The following is a 21,280-nucleotide window of genomic DNA, read 5'->3' on the forward strand; positions in this document are numbered from 1 at the left end:
AAGGCAGGGACAAACACACCCTGAATTCAATGAATACACGATATTTATGTAATTTGGTTCTTTTTTTTATCCCATTGCTCCTCCCTATTTACATCTTCCCCTTCTCTAAGACCAGCACCCATTATTCCTGTTTATCTCTTGCCTTATCCGGCCTTGTCTGTAACAAAATGCTTATTTCTGGCCTCTCAAGGCCGTTTGACCTCATCCCGCTGTGGGTCATTGTTAGGCATATCCTTTCCTTACCATTACCTACTCCCTCCATCTGTGCCTCCCCTACCATACTGATCCCTATGACCTTTTAATTGGGGTTTGTTCCTGTGTTTCTGCAAAAGTGGGAAACAGATGTTTATACCTACTGTTTGTACAAGCTATTCTGGCTTAACCTACATCCTCACAGCACCTTATCTATTTGTCAGTAACATCAACCATTGTTTTGCAGTCACGTTTCATTCTTGTATGCACATTTTAGCTAATACAAAAACAATTATGTATTTCCTCCACATAGTTTGCATTCTAGTTGACTCAGCTCCTAGTTGAAACAATTACACACTGGTGTGAGTTCATTTACCTTGCATAAGTAATTAGAATTGCCGAAGTAACACTACTTTACCTATATCCCACTTAGTGATCTCGGACTGAGCCCCATTCTCTGCAACTGGGTCCTCAGTTTCCTGACCCACAGGCCACAATCAGTGAAGATTGGGGATACTATTTCATCCTTAATAACACTAAATGCTGGAGCCCCCCAGAGGTGTGTACCCAGCACCCTACTGTACTCACTGTATACCCATATTGTTGCCAAATACCAGACTAATGCCATTTACAAATTCGCTGATGACACCACCATAGTTGGTTGAATCTCAGGTGGCGACGAAACAGACTACAGAGGGGAGGTGGAAGACCTGGAAAAATAGTGCACTGAGAACAACCTCGCTCTCAATGCCAGCAAAACCAAGGAAGTCATTATTGATTTTCGGCGGGATGTTACTCATGCCCCCCTACACATTAACAGCACTGAGATGGAACAAGTGGAGTGTGTTAAGCCCCTGGGAGTGGTCATCCACAATAAGTTTTCTTGAACTCTTCGTGTGGATGCATTGGTTACAAAGGCCCAACAACATCTCTCAGGCAGCTGAGGAAATTTGGCATGATGGCCGATACCCTTGCCAACTTTTACAGGTGTGCCATCAAGAGCATTCTGCCTGGATGTATCACTACAGGGTATGGCAACTGTACCATTCAAGATCGAAGACGGTTATAGAGAATGGTGAACTCGGCCCGTACAATCACAAAGGCCAACATCCCATCTATAGAATCCATCTACCAGGCCCGCTGTCAAGGAAAGGCTGCCAGCATTCTCAAAGATCCAACCTACCCTGGCAATGCTTTTCTACAACCTCTACCATCAGGGAGAAGGTACAGAAGCCTGAACACACGCACCAGCCAGTTTCGAAACAGTTTCTACTCTACTGTTGGCAGAATACTGAATGGGCTCATAAACTGTTAACATTCGCCTGTACCTGCACTTTTGTTTTTTGCCGCTGTTTACTTATTATTTACTGTCTAGGGGTTAAGGTACATAATTCTAAAAAAGGGTGGCACGGTGGCTCAGTAATTAGCACTGCAGCCTCACAGCAGCAGGGTCCCAGGTTCGATACCAGCCTTGGGTGACTGACTGTGTGGAGTTTGCACATTCTCCCTGTGTCTATGTGGGTTTCCTCAATGTGCTCTGGTTTCCTCCCACAATCACAAAGATGTGCAGGTCGGGTGAATTGGCCATGCTAAATTGCCCATGGTGTTAGGTGCATTAGTCAGAGGGAGATGGGTTTGGGTGGGTTACTCTTCGGAGGATTGGTGTGGACTGGTTGGGCCGAGGTTTCCACACTGTAGGGAATCTAATCTATGCTACTTAGCTGTGTGATCTGCCTGTATTGCTCGCAGGACAAAGATTTTCACTGCGCCTTGGTACATCTGACAATAAATTCAATTCAATTTGACTCACCGGCACCTCCCAATCACACATAAGGATGGTGTGTCAACTGGGGGAGTGTTGCCATGCATCTGCTGCTCTTAGCCTTCTCTTTGGTAAGATTGTAGGTTTGTATCTGATTTTGAAGCAAGTTTGGTGAGTTGCTAGAGTGGGAATCTTCCAACCAGACAGCCCTCTGAACGCAACGCTAACTTCAATTTTTGGGAAGAACTGTTTATTTGTCATTCACACTTACTCTGGAAAAGTGTTTTGATTTTTGTCATAACCATTACCATCTCTGCCTGTTCTTCCATGGCATCTTTGTTATTTAATCTCTCCTGCCTAATCCCTCCCCTTCAGCAATGTAAAACTCAGTTGAATTGCAATGTTTAAATTTCAGTACAGAAGAATTGTTGAGTCAAAAAGCAGTGCAATTGCAGATACGGTCAGGCCTGCTACTTGCTCTTATTGCAAACATCCGCCATCTTTAAAGTTAAAAATCGTACAACACCAGGTTATAGTCCAACAGGTTTATTTGGAAGCACTAGCTTTCGGAGTGTTGCTCCTTCACCAGGTAGTTGTGGCCCACAACCACCTGATGAAGGAGTCGCGCTCTGAGAAAGCTACTGCTTCCAAATAAACCTGTTGGACTATACCCTGGCAGTGTGTGATATTTAACTTTGTACACCCCAGTCCAACACCTGCTTCTCCACATCTTGTCACCATCCTGATTGGCAAAGACAGTGTTTCAATCACTTCAGTGTTCCGCCTTTGACCGGCAGGTGGCAGTGCAGACGGACGGTGAGTTGATTCCGCCTGTGACCTGCAGGTGGCGGTGGCGGGGGAGGGCAGTCTTCCTTGTTGGTGGTTGAGTGTCAGCGGAGGGAGGGATCGGAGACAGAGACAGTCCGTGAGCGAGCGTCTTCCGATCGCGCAACTCTATGTAGCCGTTGACAGCGAGTCCGAGCAGGTAAGAGGCTAGAATTCCTCCCCCCGCACCACCCCCCTCTCTCCCCCCGCAACACCCCCTTTCCCTCCCCCCCCGCACCACACCCCCCCTCTCCCCCCCGCACCACACCCCCCTCTCCCCCCCCCGCACCACCCCCCCTCTCTCCCCCCCGCAACACCCCCTTTCCCTCCCCCCCCGCACCACACCCCCTTTCCCTCCCCCCCGCACCACACCCCCCCTCTCTCCCCCCCGCACCACACCCCCCTCTCCCCCCCCCGCACCACCCCCCCTCTCTCCCCCCCGCAACACCCCCTTTCCCTCCCCCCCCGCACCACACCCCCTTTCCCCCCCCCCCGCACCACACCCCCTTTCCCTCCCCCCCCGCACCACACCCCCTCTCTCCCCCCCGCACCACACCCCCCTCTCTCCCCCCGCAACACCCCCTTTCCCTCCCCCCCCGCACCACACCCCCTTTCTCTCCCCCCCCCGCACCACACCCCTCTCTGCCCCCACGCCACCACCCCCCCTGCCCCCGCACCACCCCCCTCTCTCCCCCCCCCGCACCACCCCCCTCTCTCCCCCGCGCCACCACCCCTCTCTACCTCCGCACCACCCCCCTCTCCTTCCCCCATCCCTTCTCTTTCACCACCCCCCCCCCCCCACCATCCCCTGTCTTCCACAACCCCCCACACATCCTCTCTCTCCCACCTCCATCAAGCTTTATCTCAACAGTGTCATTCCTAATCCTCCCTGTATTTCCCATTTCTTAGCCCAACACTGACTGTTGGCAGACACCTTACCCTGACTAAGCTTTCCATTGCTAACCATCTGAATTTGTGTTGGTGATGATCCTTTGCTCTTGAATTTGTCCCATAGCTGGTTTTATGCCCTATCTGGAAAGGAGATGTGTGTTGTGTAGCGTACTCCATTGTATTCCAGGAAATCTTTTTGTTAGGCCTAAAATAATTTGTTTGAACATTTCTTAGGCTTGCTCTCAACCCTTGTGTCTGACTTTCTCAGTCACTTGAATGCAGCATTGAAATCTCAAAATCTTTACTACTTTATTAATTTCCTTCAGAAGCAGATATATTCTTCCAACTGTGCCCATTTTCCTTTGGCCAGTTGCTGTGTGCTGTTCCCCAATTCTGCCAATGATGTGCATCCACTGTGTCCTGACTATGCCTAAAGCATACTACTTTGTTTCAGTGCCAGCATTTGTATTTACTTGTTCCATGTCTTTATTCCAGATCATTACCTCACTTTTCTTTTGTAATTCTTATAGACTTGTATGTCGGCTGGATAGTTCTCTTCTGCTGTCAAATTCCATTCAAATTGTTAATTTTAGAAGTGTTCACAGTTATAAATTAAGCTGCATATAACTTTAAGTGTAAGCTACAAGAGAGGGGGAAAATGGTCTAGATGAGGCAAGATGCATTTGGAACCGAAGCAGAGAAATCAGATGTATCATTAAACTGCATAATGCAGATTATATATTCCTGCCATGTTTTGGTGTACTTTGTTATTCTCAATTCAACCTGAATTCTTTCAAATACCTTAAACAGGACAAGGTTGTTACATTTTTTTTCTTTTGTATTATTTTCTGATTACACTTGTTTGTTTCAGTAAATTTGGAAACTCAGCCTGGATAATTTGTTCATCCTTGAGTAAATTCCTCAGCTACTCTCCACCTGTCTTGCAGCATATTTCTCCTGCCCTCTGACTTTGCATCAGCTGGTGACTGTATTGCCTTGTCGTTTTCCATCTGTTCTACTGTTGAAGATCTCATTAGTGTTACCTGTCTCATTTTCCCTCAGCAGCTGACTGCCTTCCAACAAACTTGAGATTCCCAACTATCAACATTAACATAAAGTCTGTCTTTCACTGATACAGACCCACCCTGTCTACCATGAAGAGTTTGACCTGCATTGCCCAATGACACACAGCAGAGATCCCCCACCTCCCAGTGCCACCTTACCGTACCTGTCCAATCCTTTTAAGTTTTGATATTGGTTTTGTTATAAAAAGCCACACACCTTAACAAGAGTGCTATTGAAAAACTGCATTTCAGTCTTCTTCTCTAAAATATTTATCAACATGTCTGTCGCATTTATTAGCTTGCCCTGGATATAGAAATATTGTATTTACAGGACCAGACCAAAAATAGTCTGTTGATGGGAAATGTCAATGCCTTGTTTCTTCTCAGTGGGCCTGGAAGAAATAATTGATCTGAATTTATTGTCACGTGTACCAAGGCACAGTGAAAAGCGTTGTCTTGCGAGCAATACAGGCAGATCACATAGTTAAGTAGCATAGATAAGCAAATGATAGATAAAGAGCAGCAAAAACACAGGTCCAGATGAATGCTAGGGGTTTTGTGAGTCCTTTCAGTAACCTAACAACAGTTGGGTAGAAACTGTTGCAAAACTGGCTGGTGCATGTGCTCAGGCTTCTGTACCTTCTCCCTGATGGTAGAGGTTGTAGAAAAGCTTTGCCAGGGTGGGATGGATCTATGTGAATGCTAACGGCCTTTCCTTGACAATGGGCCTGGTAGATGGATTCTGTAGATGGGAGGTTGGCCTTTGTGATTGTCTGGGCGGAGTTCGCCACTCTCTCTATAACCATCTCAGATCTTGAATGGTACAGTTGCCACACCAGGTAGTGATACATCCAAACAGAATGCTCTCTGGCACACCTATAAAAGTTGGCAAGGGTATTCGCCGTCATGCCAAATTTCCTCAGCTGCCTGAGGAAGAGGAGATGTTGGGCCTTTGTATTCAGTGCGTCCACATGAAGGGTCAGAGAAAGCTTGTTGTGGATGACCACTCTCAGGAGCTTGACACTCTCCACTCATTCACCTCTGTGCTGTTAATGTATAGGGGGGGCATGAGTAACATGCTGTCGAAAGTCAGTAATGAATTCCTTGGTTTTGCTGGCATTGAGAGCTAGGTTGTTCTCAATGCACCGGTTATCCAGGTCTTCCACCTCCCTTCTGTAGTCTGTTTCATCGCCATCTGAGATTCGGCTGACTACGGTGGTGTCATCAGCGAACTTGTAAATGGTAATAGTCGGGTATTTGGCGACGCAGTAATGGGTATACAGCAAGTACAGGCTGTTTGACTTTTGAACACAGTTTTGCCATTCAACAATTAGATTAGATTAGATTACTTACAGCGTGGAAACAGGCCCTTCGGCCCAACAAGTCCACACCAATCCTCCGAAGCGCAATCCACTCATTCCTCTACAGTTATCCCTTTACCTAACACTACAGGCAATTTAGCATGGCCAATTCACCTGACCTGCACATCTTTGGACTGTGGGAGAAAACCGGAGCACCCGGAGGAAACCCACGCAGACACAGGGAGAACGTGCAAATTCCACACAGTCAGCCGCCTGAGTCCGGAATTGAACCCGGGTCTCTGGCGCTGTGAGGCAGCAGTGCTAACCACTGTGCCACCCCCTATATCGTGGGCAATCTTTTACCTCAATTTTATTTCTACATAGAATCCCCATACCCCTTGAATATCTTTGTGTTGAAAAATCCATCGACCTCTGTCTTGAGCATTGTTTGCATTCTTTTTAGGAAATTATTTTCCACAATGCTTTAAATTCTGTTTAGAAGCAGATCATTTTTATATATGTGCACCTACTTAACCATCTGTGAAAGCACTTTAGATAACAACATTGTGAAAGACACTAGATGAGTGTAAATTTTTTTCAATCAGTCCAACGGGTTATGCTGGTGTTTGCAGTCCACCTGAGCCACTCCATTCATCACGTTTATAACCACTTTGCAGAAGCATTTACTGCAGTGGGCCTAATGTTAAATGCTGCTGAGGTAAATTGCAACTAAGAAAGCCTGCAATGCTACTGCCTCTTCCGTGATGAGTGCTCAGCAAGTCCCTTAATATCACCAGGGCCCATGGGACATTCACTAACGTTCTCTTTAATCATCTGATAGCAACTGCTACTGTATTACAAAATTAGTCACTGTTGCCATTTGTGGTTCTGCATCATCAGAGGAAAGTGTAAGACTTCAAAACAAGGGTTCAGAAAAGATTTATGAGAAAGTGAGGACTGCAGATGCTGGAGATCAGAGCTGAACATGTGTTGCTGGAAAAGCGCAGCAGGTCAGGCAGCATCCAAGGAGCAGGAGAATCGACGTTTCGGGCTTGAGTCCTGAAGAAGGGCTCAGGCCCGAAACGTCGATTCTCCTGCTCCTTGGATACTGCCTGACCTGCTGCACTTTTCCAGCAACACGTTTTCAGTTCAGAAAAGATTTACAAAGATGTTGCCAGGGTAGGAGGATTTGAGCTATAGGGAGAGGCAGAGCAGGCAGGGGCTATTTTCTCTGGAGCGTCAGTTTAGAGGTTTATAAAATTATGAGGGGCATGGATAGGGGAAATAGGGAAAGTCTTTCCCTGGGGTCGGGAAGTCCAGAACTAGGGGGCATAGGTTTAGGGTGAGAGGGGAAAGATATAAAAGAGACGTAAGGAGCAACTTTTTCACACAGAGGGTGGTTCGTGTATGGAATGAGCTGCAGGAGGAAGTTGTGGAGGCTGGTACAATTGCAACATTTAAGAGGCATTTGGATGGGTATATGAATAGGAAGGGTTTGGAGGGAACAGTTAGCTCAGTTGGTTGGATAGCTAGCTTGCAGTGCAGAGTAATGCCAACAGTGTGGGTTCAATTCTTGAGGTTATCATGAAGGAGTGTCCTCCTCAACCATGACCCTCAGGTTAAACCACCACCAGTGACACAGTGGTTAGCACTGCTGCCTCACAGCACCAGAGACCCGGGTTCAATTCCCGCCTCAGGCAACTGACTGTATGGAGTTTGCACGTTCTCCCCGTGTCTGCGTGGGTTTCCTCCGGGTGCTCCGGTTTCCTCCCACAGTCCAAAGATGTGCGATTCAGGTGAATTGGCCGTGCCAAATTGACTGTAGTGTTAGGTAAGAGGTAAATGTAGGGGTATGGGTGGGTTGTGCTTTGGCGGGTCGGTGTGGACTTGTTGGGCCGAAGGGCCTGTTTCCACACTGTAAGTAATCTAATCAGTTGTCTCAGTCTACTGGCAGAGCAGCCCCTATGAATCCTGTTGGACTGTGGCAATTAACTTTACTGAAGTGTAATCCTCACTGAATGCACAAATGTAGCAAGTAATCCATACACAAAGAAAATAGTTGTAAAACTGTAAATTTCTGTCATACCGTTCAGTATTTAAAAGGGAAGTTTTGCTCCATTTTATTTTTAAAACAATTACTTTCCAACATGGAGTTGGTGTTCCAGTAACTTCTGTGATAAGCAGTTTTACTTTGATTGGACCATATTGACCACTTCCCTTTCTCCCCCCTCACCTTTTGTTTAGTTGGGCTGACACTTGGAGATGCCACCATTGAACCTCAACTTGTTTTGAAAACCACTTTCACCAAGCTCTTGGCCACCTTCCCTGATCTTCTCACAAAGAAGGTAAACTTATCTGAGATGATTTTAACAGGTGAACCATTGCTTGGAGAGTAAGCATATGATCAACTGGGTGCAGTATATAATTATTACTTGCTGTCCAGCTTGAACTGTTTAATCTGCTTAACCAGAGGAATGATTGTAATGAAGCAGGAAAGCACCAGTTTAATTGAAGTAAATATCTGCAGATCGGAATGCTGTGGCTTAAACATATTCTTTAGAGCTTAATATGATCAGGAAAGATCCAGGCCTGATACTTCATTAGATACTGGAGATGGGAATTTTCCAGAGCCCAAGGTACAGAACTGTTGTTGCCACAGAAACTGTATTACTTTGATCCGAGCGCTATGGCCTGGTGTTAGCAGCTTCCTACTTGTAGTTGGTACTGTGTTCGCTGGGAATCAGTTTAGCTCAGTTGTCTGGATTGTTGAGATTAGTGTGGTGCAGGAAAAACACAGCAGGTCAGGCAGCATCTGAGGAGCAGGAAAAATCGATGTTTTGGGCAGAAGCCCTTCTTTCCCTTCATTTACAGAGCAGTGTGATGCCAACAGCGTGGGTTCAATTCCCATCACCGGTTTGAGGTTACCATGAAGGACTCTTCTTCTCAATCTCTTCCCTTGCCTGGGGTCTGGTGGCCCTCAGGTCAAATCACCACCAGTCGCTTCTCTCTCTAATGAGAGAGCAGTCCCTATGGTCTGGTAAGACGATGGCGACACAACACAACAACTATGTTCGCTAATCTTAGTATGTGAAACTAAGCAATAAAAACAGCTATTTCTGCATGGTTCATTTTGACAAATGAGATAAATGATGCATTCTCAGTTCTGACCTTGGCTCACTCTTCAAATTTTAATAGGCCTGTTATTGTATGTCGTGCACTCTGGGGTATTTAGGCAATAAATTATTAAGCTGTTATTAGTATTCTATATAGGTGGTTGAACTAGTTTCAAGGGTTGTGGGGGAGAATTGGAGCCAAGCAGGAAAATGGTAAGAGTAGAGAAAAGCTGGAAGAGGAGGAATCAGCCTTGCTGGTGGTGAATAGGGCAGGGGCACTGTAGGGCAGGGGCAGGGGTACCAAGAATGGAGAAGTATTTCACTAAACAAGAGGACCTGATATTTTAGAAGGTGCACAATGTGAAGGAAAACTATTCAAAATATTTGCAGTGTGATGTCTTTCATTTTTATAGCTTTTAACATCTTAAAACGTTGCAGGGTGCTTCCCAAATCTAATATTTCTCAGTGCTCTACTACCCAAGGATAGTGGTCTAAATGCTTAATCAGAGGTTCTGAACGATTATAGCAAAGTGGCAAACTCGAAGGTGAGTTTATGCTGCCTAACCAGATTAAAGAATGGCTGTTAGTGGAGGAGTAAAAAAAATTCACAATGTGCAAGCACCAAGATTGGAAGACTGCAGATTTCTCGTAGGCCTTGGGTGTGGTTACAAGTTAAGGCTGTGGAGGGATTTGAACATTGTGAGAATTTTAAAATTTAGGCAGTGTTGGACCAAGGGTTCTTGTGCCTCAGGAAGACCACATGATGCACAAAAGCAGTAGAACTGCAGGCAGGGAGAGAATGGGTTATTTGTCTGACGTAAAATTAGGTGGCTTTGAAAATGGAAAGAATTAGTTTTTGGTAAATCAGTTCAGAATATGCTGATTGTAAGATTCCTCTTGTTCTGCTGATAAAGTTTGCTACATGCTCATGTTGAATCAACGTTTCTCAGCTATCACAGTGGTTCCCTACTGAGTTTACATTGATGTATTCCTCATTTCTGATTTGTTTAGTTGCTGATTCTTTTTGGGTGATTACTAGCATTGTTATAGAGTCATAGAGATGTACAGCATGGAAACAGACCCTTCAGGCCAACCTGTCCATGCCGACCAGATATCCTAACCCAATCTAGTCCCACTTGCCAGCACCCAGCCCATATCCCTCCAAACCCTTCCTATTCATATACCCATCCATATGCCTTTTAAATGTTGCAATTGTACTAGCCTTCACCACTTCCTCTGGCAGCTCATTCCATACATGTACCACCCTCTGTGTGAAAAAGTTGACCCTTAGGTCTCTTTTAGGACTCCCCCACCCCAGGATAAAGACTTTGTCTATTTATCCTATCCATACCCCTCATGATTTTATAAACCTCTAAGGTCACCCCTCAGCCTTCGGCGCTCCAGAGAAAATAGTCCCCCCTCTTCAAACTCTCCCTATACCTCAATTCCTCCAACCCTGGTAACAACTTTGTAAATCTTTTCTGAACCCTTCAAGTTTCTCAACATCTTTCCGATAGGAAGGAGACCAGGATTGCCTGGGATATTCCAACAGTGGCCTGACCAATGCCCTGTACAGCTGCAACAGGACCTCCCAACTCCTGTACTCTATACTCTGACCAATAAGGGAAAGCATACCAAGCGCCACCTTCACTATCCTATCTACCTGCGACTCCACTTTCAAGGAACTTATCAACATTAAACTCCATTTGCCATTTCTTCGTCTACTTCTCCAGCTGATCAAGATCTTGTTGCAATTTCTGATAACCTTCCTTACTGTCCACAATACTGCCTATTTTCATGTCATTTGCAAACTTACTAATCATGCCTTGTACAATCTCATCCAAATTATTGGTTTAAATAACACAGTACTGGGCCCAGCACCAACCTTTGAGGCACACCACTGGTCGAAGGCCTCCAGTCTGACAAGCATCCGTCCACTGTTACCCTCTGCTTCCTACCGTCCAGCCACTTGTGTACTATTTGCCAGCTCTCCCTGGATTCCATGCAATCTAACCTTCCTTGTGGAACCTTATCAAGACCTTAGTGAAATCCATATTGACTACGTCTGTCGCCCTGCCGTCATTTATCTTCCTGGTCACTTTATCAAAGAACTCTAACAAATTTGTGAGGCATGATCTCCCACACACAAAGCCATGCTGACTACTCATAATCAGACCCTGTCTTTCCAAATGCATGTCTATCTTATCTCTCAGAATCTTCTCATGTAACTTACCTACCACAGATGTTAGACTTACTACTCTATGGTTCCCAGGTTTCTCTTTGCAGCCCTTCTTGAATAATGGCTCAACATTTGCTACCTTCCAGTCTTCCGGGACCTCACCTGTGGCTAATGATGATCCAAATAAATCAGGCAGGCCCCCCTTCCCTGCAATTTGTTCTCTAGCCTCTTGCAGTGTCCTTGGACATATCTGCTCAGGACCAGGCGATTTATCCACCTTCATACATTCTAATACATCTGACACCACCTCTATTATGATACATTTGCAGACAGCACAAAAATCAGCAGGACAGTAAATGACATTGAGGAAATAAGAACCTTACAAATGGATCTAGATAGGTGAGGAGAGTGGGTCAAAATGCAGCAGATGCAGATTAATGTGGATAAGTGCAGGGCATGTATTTGGGTCAAAAAAATGGGAAGGCGACTGATTATCTTAATGGGGAGAGACTTCAGAGTGCTCTGGTGCAGAGGGATCTGGGTGTACTTGTTCATGAGTCACAGAAAGCTAGCATGCAGGTACAGCAGGTATTATTATGAAACAGGTTATAAAGAAAGGAAATGGAATGTTGGCTTTCATAGCTAAAGGAATAGAATATAAAGGTAAGGAAGTACTGTTACAACTATATAAAGTATTGGTGAGCCCACACCTGGAGTATTGTGCACAGTTTCGGTCCCCTTATTTGAGGAAAGATTTAGTGACATTGGAGGCAGTTCAAAGGAGGTTCACTCAGTTGATTCCAGAGATGAGGGGTTTGTCATGTGAAGAGAGTCATAGAGTGATAGAGATATAAAGCATGGAAACAGACCCTTCAATCCAATTGTGTTATGCCAACTGGATATCCTAAATTAATCTAGTCCCATTTGTCAGCATTTGACCCATATTCCTCTCAACCCTTCCTATTCATAGACCTATCTAACACGGTGAGATCACATGGAATAGGGAAGGAAATTTGTCATACTTACCTTATCTAATCTGCATGTGACTGCAGACCCACAGCAATGTGGTTGATTCTTAACTTCCCTCTGGGCAAATAGGGATGGGCAACAAATGTTGGTCTGGCAAGAGAAGCCCGTATCATGTAGATGAATCAAAAAAGTGTTTCAATGCACTTCATCTGAAAGTGCTCTCTATCAGAAGGGCATAAGCAAATATATCTGACTCAGTATTTTCAAATGCCAGGTGCATAGAGTTTCACAGTGTATCAGAATCCTGCCAGATGTGTACAGGGTTTCACTTCGTATTGGAATCCTCTGTCTAAAATTCATACATAACAGATTGAACCATTAGGCCTATACTCTCTGGAATTTAGAAGAATGAGGAGAGATCAAGCTGAGGTATTCAAGATGATAAAAGGTTTGGATAGAATAGACATGGCGCAGATGCTTCCTCTTGTGGGGCATTCTTCAGAGGTCATAGTCTTAGGATAAGGGGTAGCAAATTTAAAACAGAGTTGTGGAGAAACTACTTCTCCCCAAGGGTTGTGGATCTCTGGAATCCGTTATCCCAAAATGCAGTTGATGATGGGATGGAGAGTAAATTTAAGGAGTTAGTCAGATGTTTAATTGGTAATGGGTTGAAGGGATATGGAGGGATGGCAGAAAAATGGGGGTGAGCAGCAGATTAGCTATGATTGAATGGCCTAATTCTGCTCCTATAGCTTATGAAGCTGCACTTTTGGATTGCTTTTCTGGGGGCTGATTGGTTAGGAAGAGAATAAGTAGATGGTCTGACTCAATCCAGTTAATTATTCACCCATTTCACCCATGTCCCTCGTTGAAACTTCACGAGAATGAACCCTCTCGTGATTACATACTTGACTTCCATTTGCTCACCCACCCCATCCCACCCCTGGCAGCCTGACACATTTGCCTCTGAGCAAAATCAGTGTCTCTCTGAAAGCATCCCAAATGTCATGCTGCAGACTTATTGCCACTTCAGGACCTGGGCTAAGTTAAATCGCGTACACTACACTGACTTCCAGTCACAAACACATTCTCTGCCACTTGATGCTGTTTGGTTCATTAGTTGTAGAATTGTAAAACCCATGGAAGCAGGCTATTTGGTTCATCAAGTTCACACCGACCCTCTGAAAAGCCACCCTGACCCACCTCCCTACCCTATCACCCTGCATTTCCCCTAGCTAATCCACCTCGTCTGCACATCTTTGGATACTATGGGCAATCTAGCATGGCCAATCCACTTGGCCTGCACATCTTTGGACTGTGGAGGAAACCAGAGCACCCGGAGGAAACCCACGCAGATACATGGAGAATGTGCAAACTCCACACAGTTGCCCGAGGGTGAAATTGAGCACCCAGTGACTTGGCACTGTGTGGCAGCAGTGCTGACCCCTGAGCCACTGTGCCCAGCAGTCAGCTGTGAACCTCGGTGATAAGTGGCCTTTGATCGGAGCAGTAGAGCTTTGCAAAATCTTCCAGTTACTCCCTATATTTTGAACAATCGCCTCAGGAATGTGCCTTTGCAAAGAAAGTCTGGAGAAAGATGCAGTGGTTTTTTTTTTGTCGAGGTTTGTCCTGAGTAGCTCCGTTATATAAGACTCTGCGCTTTACTGTCTATTCCCTGGGGTGCACAGTTATGGACCAGGCCAGACCCCCTCAAACAATTTCAAGGACGTAGCCCAGAGGCTAACTTTGCAAGTTATTTCAAGCCGATGCAAAGTGGATATTCCAGGAGTGATGCAGTTGGCCCAACTACTTGTTTTTAAACAAAACACAATTTATTTGCAAGATTACCGAATAAAATACAAAAAAGAACACATTATAGAATAACTTAATCTATCCGAAAACCCAACAGATTATCCCAACTTAATGATGCAGTTCCAAATATTTGCAACAATCCCTAAAAACACCCCTTGGCAAAAATAAAAGGTAAAATCAAAGTCTCACAAGAGAGTGAGATGGCAAAGAGATTCAGCATGGAATACCTTTTTCTATGGCGCTGTTTCTTGAACCAGCAGCATGAAAACCACCAGCAGCTTGCTAAAACCAAACCGGAGAAAAGCTGAGCGAGGAGAACTGGCCACTCCCCTTTCATTGTACAAGTTATTTTTTTAAACTCGAAAGCCTTTGCCTGAGGCAGTACCTGTTAGCTATAATCAAATTGGCCCTAAAACCCATCCACGCCACATTTCTTGGCAGCTCTGCGTTTATGACCCCTCTGAAAGAAAAACCAAGGACAAAGGAGCAGCAGCATCACAACGCTCTGTGACAAACATCGACTGTGCCTGGCAGACTATCAACTTGGTAAAAGATGTTCTTTGGTCTGCCCAAAATTTGTTGGTCTTTCAGAACAAGGAGTTGACCTTGATGGAGTATTGCAGACCAGCACATTCCAAGGTCTAGGACTAAGTGCAGAGGGACGCAGTAAAGCTGCAAATCTGTCTTCAAAACAAAGTTGCTTGCATCTCAAACATACTCACTTTGAGAAGTTGGTGACAATGTGCAGTACGAGCCTTTCCAAATTCTCTTCATAACTGAACTGCCTTATCCCAGGTAACATCCTAGCAAATCTCCTCTGTTCCCATAGAAAAGAGTCTTGTGTCAGAAATGTTTTTGCTGTTGTAGCTGAGACCTTTTCAAAGTTCTATCTTAGCATTTGGATCACCTAGCTTTTACATTTTGTTGCTCTAATTATAAACACATTTCACTTTTAATCACCTTGTCATTTCATTTCATGCAAGTTAACCCAAAAACTAACAATCCAAGTTGGCCTTCAGGACTCATTTTATCTGATTGAAGTTTTGGACATTTTTCTGTGAATGCCATGACCAGTGCAGATTTTGACACACGTCACGATGTCTGGACTGACTTGAGGTCAACCTATCATCAACAGGTTTCAAGAAGGAATTAACTTATAGTTCTCGGGTTCAAGATTTCAAAGGTTATGAGAAAGTGGAAACAGGAGTAGGATGATCAGCTATGATGGCCTACTCCTGTTCTTTTTTTTAATTGTCTATGTAGTAAAAGTCTGCTAAGTGCTCCATTTGTAAAAGTTCCTGATGAAAACCGTGATCTTCATTCAAAGGAGCCATGAAAACGTTTCATACCCCCACAAAAGGGATTTTGAAAAAACCCAGTTTGACTGACTGGGTGGATCAAGCCACTTAGTGTGCGGGCTTTGGAAATTGCTATGGGATCCACCTAACCACATCATGCTGTGACTTGCCTGACCAGCTTGGACTTTGAATGATTTATCTTGCAAAATTTGGTATGCAAGAGGAAATTGCATGCTATTTTGCATTCGATAACTCGGACATCAGAAAAGTAGAACTAACTTTATTATTTATCTCTACAATTCACCTGAAAATCATAGCTTTAAGTGAATCATAAGAATTGAAGTTAAGGCCAGACATTGGTTCTTTTGGGTGTTTCTTGCACAGAAGAATCAATTTGAGGTTTGGTATTATTCATGTGGAGCACTATGAATTCCTCACTGGCATAACTTAGAATAAAACGCATCACTAAATACAGGATATGAAAAGAAAACCCTATGCAGAACCTTTATTGAATGAGGCTCCTCCATCTCAAAGCTGATTTCAGTTACTGCAAGTAAACTCAGAATGACTTGAACTGACCAATTTCTGCCATCTGATGAAGCCCACTCAGGACCAGAGTGCAAGTTTAGATATAGGAATGAGAAGTTGCTAAAGAATGGACCTCTGGGCTTGAGGATAAAAACTATTGTGGGGAACATTAGGACCTATCGCTGGAAAGTGAGGCTGGGATGATGACAGGAAGAGAGCTATGGCTGGGGTTGGGACTGGATTGAGATTTCAGGAAGAATGTGCAGTGATATTTTGAAAAACTCAAGCTGCTGTTTATTTGAATATTGTTTTGAGTTCTGAATCCAAATTAATCTGAGTTACAAATAGTGATGGATCCAATACTGAGGCTTGGAGTGTGGGCAGAACAGAGTTGGGGCAAAGTGTGACGGTTCTATACTTGTATCTGAGCTATCTTTTTCCCACTTTTATTTCAAATGATTTAGCCTTGAAATTCTAGAGTCATGGTGATGGAAACTTGGTGGTCCAACTTCTCTGAACACTCAGGTCCAGATGAGAAAGCTTGTAGCCTCACATGTGACACATCTCCTACAGGGTGACCCATTTGTTCAGAAGAATCAGGGACATCTGTTCTTAGTGTCAATGGATCAGTGTAAATAAGGTGATAACATTTGTTCACTTATGGAATGTGTGGCAGTACTTCCTTCTCACACCGGAGGCTGGACGATTATACATATTTCACAGTTGGATGTCTGATAACTAAAATTCTGGTTTATATCGAGGACTCTTAACAAAACTCATAATCAGTAGGAAAATAACTTGATAAGTTGAGTGGAATATGCATGTGGTAGAACAATCCTAATAAATTTTCATATATACCACACTGAGCAGATTTGAATTGATGAAGCTCAGCTCCCTAAATCTTGACTGTTCAGGAAGGTGAATGTTTCATTACCCTTACAGGCTAGGGACACACACCAGCTGAAACTGACATAGTAAGGAAGTTGGAAGATATTCATGTGTGAGTGAGAGAGAGAAAACATTCTTCTATAAATTACATTCACTGACTGAAGGTTTCAAGTGAGAGACAGACAGACAGGACAGAAGCTGGTGGAAAGATGAACTCTTGGCAGGCTGATCTGAGTGAACACTGGCTTGTCATGGATTGAATGTTTGTATGTCATATTTGGGAATGGTATGAACTTAATTTGCATTTTGGGAATCTAAGATTTTTTTAAAAACAAAAACCATTTTGTAGGACACAGGTAGTGGGCATGTTAGCTGAGCGAGATTACCTCGACTTTTTCCACATAGTTTAGTGTAGTCTCTCCTTATGATATACTGTTAAAAGGGAGCTTAATTAGCCAAAGCAATCAGCCATTTGGGCCTGGCTGGATCAAGGTTCCCCACCTTGATGTGCATGCAGCTTAATTAGTCAAGCTTACTCAGATCTATCTATGAGTTTCTCTTCCTCTGCAAACTTTTGCTATTTTATTGCTGCTTATCTGATTATAGACATGTGGAATTTTTATAATTTTAATACCAAATTCTATATAAAGACAGCTTGTTTGCAGCAATAAGGGGAGGAACCTAAGAGAGCTCTGCACTAATGGTTTTAAACCTTAGCTCAAGCCTGGCTTGTAGGTATCTATGTTATAGTGCAACATTGATGCCATTGGTATATAAAGGCAATCATTTAAACTAAGCTATCTGTAAGAGTTTTATATTCCAGACGACTGCATAGTATGATCTCCAGGACGAACCAACAGAGGTTTACAGGTCGAATCCATCAGGGATTTCCTGAGTCCTCTCGAATCGATACTTTTTTTAATAAAATATTTTTATTAAGAAAAATTTTTTTAAATATTACAACAAATACAAAACAATGCAATTCAAAACAGTACAAAAATAGTACAAAACAAATCCAAATAATAAAAAAAATTCCCCAACCCACCCTCCTATATGAATGTCTAAACATATATAGAGAAGTATAAAATTAAAAAAAACCTAAACTAGCTATTTAACTAACTAAATAAATATCTAACAACAAATAAATAGTAATATCTCAGCCCAGCGAAACAAAACACTCATACATTCACAGTTCCTCCTCCTGGATATTGGACTCATGAAACACAATCGTTATGGCTATATAAAAGCCCTTGTTAGTGTGGCAGATAAATCTGTGTCCAAGTATTTCAAAAAGGGTTGCCATATCTTGTAAAAATTCTCAGTTTTTTGGTGTACCATATTTGTGAGAAAATCCAGGGGAATATGCTCCATAACAATCTTCCGCCAGGCCTGGGGGGTTTTCTGATATCCAACCTAGCAAGATATTCTTCCTTGCACAGAATGTAAGAATATTGAAAAGTTTTTCCTTATGCGAGTCTGCAGGAAATACAATGGGTAGGCCCAAAAAGAGCGAATAGGGTCCTTCTCCACCCCTACACCTAAAATCCTCTCCATCGCACCCACCACAGCGCTCCAATATGTTTAGAACATAGAACATAGAACATAGAAGGATACAGCGCAGTACAGGCCCTTCGGCCCTCGATGTTGCGCCGACCGAGTCCTACCTAACCTATACTAGCCCAATAACTTCCAAATGCCTATCCAATGCCCGCTTAAATGAACATAAAGAAGGAGAGTTCACCACTGATACGGGCAGGGCATTCCATGAACTCACAACCCGCTGTGTGAAGAATCTACCCCTAACATCTGTCCTATACCTACCACCCCTTAATTTAAAGCTATGTCCCCTAGTAACACCTGACTCCATTAGCGGTAAAAGGTTCTTAGTATCTACCCTATCTAAACCCCTAATCATCTTATACACTTCTATCAGATCTCCCCTAAACCTTCTCTTCTCCAATGAGAACAGCCCCAAGTGCCTCAGCCTTTCCTCATACGATCTTCCTACCATTCCAGGCAACATCCTGGTAAACCTCCTCTGCACTCGTTCTAAAGCTTCCACATCCTTCCTATAGTATGGCGACCAAAACTGCACACAATACTCCAGATGAGGCCTCACCAGAGTCTTATACAACTGCAACATGACCTCAGGACTCCGGAACTCAATTCCTCTGCCAATAAAGCCCAGTACACCATATGCCTTCCTCACAGCACTATTTACCTGGGTGGCAACTTTCAGAGATCTGTGTACATAGACACCAAGATCCCTCTGCTCATCTACACTACCAAGTAGCCTACCATTAGCCCAGTAATCCATCATCTTGTTATTCCTACCAAAGTGAACGACTTCGCACTTAGCTACATTGAATTCCATTTGCCACATTTCCGCCCAGCTCTGCAACTTATCTATATCCCGCTGTAACCTACCACTTCCTTCCTCACTATCCACAACTCCACCGACTTTCGTGTCATCCGCAAACTTGCTTACCCAGCTTTCAAGTCCTTCCTCTAGATCATTTATAAAGATAACAAAAAGCAATGGTCCCAAAACAGATCCTTGTGGTACACCGCTAGTAACTGCGCTCCAAGATGAACATAATCCATCAACTACTACCCTCTGTCTCCTTCCAGCCAGCCAATTCCTAATCCAAACCTCTAATGTATCCTCAATGCCATACCTCTGAAGTTTTAGCATTAGCCTACCATGGGGAACCTTATCGAACGCCTTACTAAAATCCATATACACAACATCTACTGCTTTACCCTCATCCACTTCCTTAGTCACCTTCTCAAAGAACTCAATAAGGTTTGTGAGGCACGACCTGCCCTTCACAAAACCATGCTGGCTATCCCTGATCACGTTATTCCTACCCAGATGTTCATAAATCTTATCCCTTACCATTCTCTCTAAGACTTTGCCCACCACTGAAGTCAGACTCACTGGCCTATAGTTACTAGGGCTATCCCTACTCCCTTTCTTGAATAATGGGACCACATTCGCTATCCTCCAGTCCTCTGGTACTATTCCCGTTGACAATGACGACATAAAAATCCAGGCCAATGGCTCTGCTATCTCCTCCCTAGCTTCCCATAGGAAACCCATAGGTTTGAAGCCTGTCACAAGACCGAAGATAATGGGTAAGAGTACCTGTACAGACCTTGCACTTGGGACATGCTGAAGATACCCCTGGTTTAAATTTTGACAAAAGGTCTGGGGCTAAGTGGACTCTGTGGAGAATCTTCAACTGTAAAGCATGGGTCCTATTGCAAATTGATATCTTCCTTGCATTCTCCCAAATATCCTCCCATGCCTCTGAAGAAACTTCAACACCCAGCTCTCTTTCCCACATCTTGCAGAGTCGATAAGACTCATTTGAGGTGGCACCCCCCAATTGGTGATATAAAGTACTGACAGAGAGTGTACTCTTAGCCCTTAGTACCCCTCTTTCTATGTCAGATTTGTAGGGATCAGTCAAATGTGTGGTCTTTTCTTGAATAAAATCCCTAACTTGAAAAAAACGAAAGAGGTCTCTATTAGGTAACTCATACTTCCATACTAACTGATCAAAGGACATCATTACATCTCCCTCAAATAAATCACCCATGCAAGATAAACCCTTAGCTGCCAACGTTTAAATCCTGAATCTATCATACCCGGTGAAAATCCGGCATACCCACTGAAGGTGTAAACAAAGATGTTTTGCCAATATTACCTTCCCTCTGCCAAAATGCCCTCCATGCTTTAACAGTATTGATGACTATTGGGTTATGGCAATATTCCCTAACTGTCCTCACTTTGTCCAAAAACAGCAAACTGGTAAGGGGGCACCTTGCCTGGGAGACTTCAATATCTAGCCATATTGAAAGGTGGTCCCCACAAACCCAATAACTTATGTAGGTCAAAAGCGAGCTTAATTGGTCACTTTTAATGTCTGGAAGGTCTACTCCCCCCAATCTGTGAGGCAACTGCAGTTTGGCTAAATTAATGAGGGGCCATTTACGGTGCCAGATAAAGGAGCTGAACCAACTGTTCACTCTCCTGAGTGTTTGTTTATTGAAAATCAGGGGGAGCATCTGTATAGAGTATAGCAAACTAGGGAGAATATTCATCTTAATAAGCGCTATCTGACCCAACCATGAGACTGGAAGTACCTTCCATCTTTGGAGATCTTGTTTGACTTTTTCAAATAATTGAGTAAAATTGGCTTTGAACAGCCAATCCAGAACTGGAGTAATGAATATGCCCAAATACACAAAACCTCCCTGTGACCACCTAAATGGGAATCTCTCGTCACTCTCAAGAGCCAACTCTTTCATAAGACCATCTATAGGCATAGCCTCTGATTTAGCAAAATTAATCTTATACCCCAAAAAAGCACCAAACGCATGAATGCATTGTATCAGGCAAGACACTGAAACTGCTGGACTTGTCAAGAAAATTAGAACATCATCTGCATA

The 21,280-nt window shown here is 43.8% G+C and overlaps 1 protein-coding gene across 3 annotated transcripts in view; it reads left to right on the top strand.

The window, feature by feature from the left end:
• Positions 1-2,837: 2,837 nt before the first annotated feature.
• The window catches only part of LOC132824992 (protein FAM3C-like), a 52,090-nt gene continuing 33,647 nt past the window's right edge, over positions 2,838-21,280 (top strand). The window contains exons 1-2 of one of the 3 annotated variants that reach the window (XM_060839946.1): positions 2,838-2,939; positions 8,280-8,380. The gene's annotated coding sequence lies outside the window, so the exon portion shown is untranslated. The remainder of the gene's footprint in view (positions 2,940-8,279; positions 8,381-21,280) is intronic. The other 2 variants (XM_060839947.1, XM_060839949.1) reach the window with 2 other exon arrangements.

This window comes from Hemiscyllium ocellatum, chromosome 19 (genome assembly GCF_020745735.1).
Source record: "Hemiscyllium ocellatum isolate sHemOce1 chromosome 19, sHemOce1.pat.X.cur, whole genome shotgun sequence".
NCBI classification, from domain to species: Eukaryota; Metazoa; Chordata; class Chondrichthyes; order Orectolobiformes; family Hemiscylliidae; genus Hemiscyllium; species Hemiscyllium ocellatum.